This window comes from Neltuma alba, unplaced genomic scaffold, assembly GCF_004799145.2.
Source record: "Neltuma alba isolate B1F8T4 unplaced genomic scaffold, ASM479914v2 tig00010887_pilon, whole genome shotgun sequence".
NCBI lineage: Eukaryota > Viridiplantae > Streptophyta > Magnoliopsida > Fabales > Fabaceae > Neltuma > Neltuma alba.
In genome coordinates, this window is record NW_021635675.1 from 552,555 (window position 1) to 556,758 (window position 4,204).

The following is a 4,204-nucleotide window of genomic DNA, read 5'->3' on the forward strand; positions in this document are numbered from 1 at the left end:
AGCATAAAATATATATGAAATATTTATGAAGAAAGTTTGATGAAAAGAGATAATTTCATGTACCTAAAATATCTTCAAAGCTTGCCCTCTGCTTCACCGGTATGATTCTCTCGCTCACACCACTTCCTCTCTCTCTCTCCCTCTCTCTTGCTCCTTCTTGCGCCTGCCGTGGGGGGGAAATGGGTTGTGGGGGGTATTTAACACCCCCACACAATTATTGGGGGAGGGGGTTTTTCAAACCCAACCCCACGTTTCCACCCCCCCCCAAATTTTCCACCCCTCCTCCAACTTTCCACCGATATTCGGTGGAAAGTTGGACTTTTGTTTTTTTTTTTAATTTTAATTATAATAAAATTTATTATATTATATTATATTATATTATTTTTCAATTACTTTTTTTTTGAATTTTTTTAAAAGGATATTACAATTCTCCCCACCTAATAAGAATTTTGTCCCCAAAATTCAAACAACCACAACAAGAAATAAAAACAAAAGTAACTCAAAGTGCTTACTAAGAAAACAGGTAAGGGTACTCATAACGCATCCGTTCCTCTGTCTCCCAAGTAGCATCACCGGACTCATGCCCTTCCAAAAGACTTTAACAAGACGGATAGTTTTGTTCCTTAATTGTTTATCCTTAACGTCCAAAATCCGCTCTGGTTCTGCTGGATAAGTCAAATTATCTCGCAATTCCACCTCTTCAGGCTTAATAACATGAGACGGATCGGGATGATACTTTTTCAACTGTGACACGTGGAACACGTCGTGTAAACTGGAAAGATGTGGCGGCAGCGCAATTCGATATGCAACAGGTCCAATCCGCTCCAAAATCTCATAAGGACCCATAAATCGGGGTGTAAGCTTCTTGGCTTTGATGGATCTACCAACACCAGTGACAGGTGAAACCTTCAGAAATACATGATCACCCACTTCAAATTCTAAAGGTCTCCGACGGTCCGCATAACTCTTCTGTCGACTTTGGGCCATCAATAACTTCTGCTTGATCAGCTCAATCTTTCTAGTTGTGATGTCCACTAAATCTGGGCCAATAATTGTTCTTTCACTTAATTCAGTCCAACAAAGTGGAGATCTACATTTCCTCCCGTATAAAGCCTCATATGGTGCCATCTGAATGCTAGCGTGATAGCTGTTGTTGTAGGCAAACTCTGCTAATGACAAGTGAGTGTCCCAACTGCCTTTAGCTCTATAGCGCAAGCCCTCAACATGTCCTCGAGAGTCTGAATAGTCCTCTCAGTCTGTCCATCAGTCTGAGGATGATAAGCAGTACTAAACTTGAGCTTGGTGCCCATGGCTTCATGTAATGACTGCCAGAAGTTCGATGTAAACCTCGGGTCCCTATCTGAAATGATAGACTCCGGCACTCCATGAAGTCGAACAATCTCATCTATATACAGCTTTGTCAATCGTTCTAACGAGTAAGTACTCTTGATAGGCAGGAAGTGCGCTGACTTAGTCAATCTATCTACAATTACCCATATCGCATCATAGCCAGCCGGGGTTCTTGGCATACCAGTAATGAAATCCATGGAAATACTATCCCATTTCCATTGGGGAATATCAAGATTCTTTAATAGTCCTGGAGGTCTCTGATGTTCTATCTTGACCTTTTGACATGTCAGACATTTCATTACAAAGTCCGTGACATCCCTCTTCATTTTTGGCCACCAATAGTTCCTTTTCAGGTCTTGGTACATCTTGGTTATCCCTGGGTGTATCGTGTAATTACTTCGATGCGCCTCTTCTAGAATAGTCCTTTTGATTTCCTCATTATTAGGGACACAAATCCTCTTCTTGTACCTTAGGATTCCTTCTTCACCAATTTCATAATCAGGCACACCATGGGTCTCCACTTCCTCTCGGATGCTTAGTAACCGGTCATCCTCCATCTGTGCAGCCTTCAAATCTCGAAAGAACTCATAATCACCCAAAATTGATTGTAGAGTGGCTGGAGCCTCATGCACCACTTGGAGATCTCTCAATCTCTCTAAGCAGTAGTGTTCCTCCAAACTCATGTGAAACACATGCACCGTTTTCCTACTCAAAGCGTCTGCAACCACATTGGCTTTACCCGGATGATACTTAAGCTCAAAGTCATAGTCCTTGATGAATTCCATCCACCGGCGTTGTCTATTATTCAGTTCCTTCTGATCTATTAAATACTTCAAGCTCTTGTGATCGCTGAAGACTTCAAACTGTGATCCATATAAGTAGTGCCTCCAGATCTTCAATGCAAAAACCACCGCCGCTAATTCCAGGTCATGTGTAGGATAATTTTCCTCATGCGGCCTTAATTGCCTAGATGCATAGGCAACCACCTTTCCTTCCTGCATCAGGACACACCTAAACCCTTAAGGAAGCATCAGTGTAAAGGGTATACGGTTTACTAGGATCTGGAATAGTCAACACTGGAGCCGTAGTCAACTTAGCCTTCAGTTCTTGGAAAGCCGCCTCACACTTTTCACTCCAATAAACGGTTGGTCTTTCTTGGTCAACTTAGTTAGAGGCATGGCGATTTGAGAAAATCCCTTGATGAATCTTCGATAATACCCAGCTAAGCCCACGAAACTTCGTACCTCCGTCACAGATTTTGGTGTTCCCATTTCAATACAGCATCGACCTTGCTAGGATCAACACTACTCCTCGGCAGATACTACATGGCCTAAGAACTTCACTTCTTTAAGCCAGAACTCGCACTTGCTCAACTTAGCATATAACTGATGATCCCTCAATATTCGCAATGCAATGTAAAGATGCTCTCGGTGTTCTTCCTCATTCTTAGAGTATATCAGGATATCATCTATAAACACCACAATAAACTTGTCCAAGTACGGCCTAAAGATCCGGTTCATATAGTCCATAAACACTGCTGGAGCATTCGTCAAACCAAAAGGCATTACTAGAAACTCATAATGTCCGTACCTGGTACGAAAGGCCGTCTTTGGGATGTCCTCTGCTCTAACTCTTAATTGATGATATCCCGACCTTAAGTCAATCTTAGAAAACACTGCTGACCCCATTAATTGATCTAGCAAATCATCAATCCTAGGCAAAGGATATTTGTTCTTGATAGTCACTTTGTTCAACTGCCTGTAATCTATACACAATCTCAGGCTCCCATCCTTCTTTCTCACAAACAGTACTGGTGATCCCCACGGGGAGACACTTGGTCTAATAAATCCTTTTTCAAGTAACTCTTCGATTTGCTTTTTCAGCTCTGCCAATTCTGAAGGTGACATTCTGTACGGTGCTTTAGAAATTGGAGCTGTCCCTGGTACTAGCTCAATGGAGAATTCAACTTCCCTTTCAGGAGGTAAACCGGATATTTCCTCAGGAAATACCTCAGGAAACTCCTTTACTACCTCGATTTGGTCTATACCAACTTCTTTATCCGTACTAACGGAAAAGAAAACAGCATACGCTTGACAACCCTTTTGAATACACTTAGTTGCTTGAGTAGCAGACAACCACAAACGACCATTAATAGCCTCAACTATCGTAGTGCACAAAGGAAGAGTTACTATCTTCCTTTTGCAATCCAGAATGGCATTATTTGCTGATAGCCAATCCATACCAATAATCACGTCAATACCCTTGAGGGGTAGACAAATCAAATCAATCACAGACTCACGATTCTCAAATTTAAGCACAAGACTTAAACACGCCTGTGTGGTTAACACAGTGGCTCCCGCTGGAGTTGACACTTTCAACATGTAAGACAAATCATGCATTGGAAATTTAAACTTTTGAGCACATTCCGCAGCAATAAAAGAATGAGTGGCACCAGAATCAAACAACACAGGTATATCATGTCCTTGAAGAGAGACAGTACCTCTAATCAGATTAGGAGACATACCAGCTTCCTCTCTAGTCAAAGCAAAAACTCTCCCGGGCACCGTGGATCTGAAACTAGGAGTTTGCTTGCTGCGTCTCTGGACAATTGCGAGCTATATGTCCAAACTTATGGCATCGGTAGCATTCCCAACACTGTCCTGGGTGATTTCTCCCATCTCATGCAAGGACCACTAACACTTGGTGTAGATTTGGCAGGCTCATGGTGGACACTCCGATCTCCCCCTATACGGCTCCCCTGAGGCTTCTCCTTTGCATAAAGCCTCCACGGGCTGAATTCTTTGATTCTGGCTCTTGCCTCTGCTTGAGTTACCTGAGCCCCATAACTGTAGTT

At 42.5% G+C, this 4,204-nt stretch overlaps 1 pseudogene; it reads right to left on the reverse strand.

Moving 5' to 3' along the window:
* Positions 1-511: 511 nt before the first annotated feature.
* On the reverse strand, positions 512-1,118 carry LOC114759735 (uncharacterized; annotated as a pseudogene).
* Positions 1,119-4,204: the final 3,086 nt, after the last annotated feature.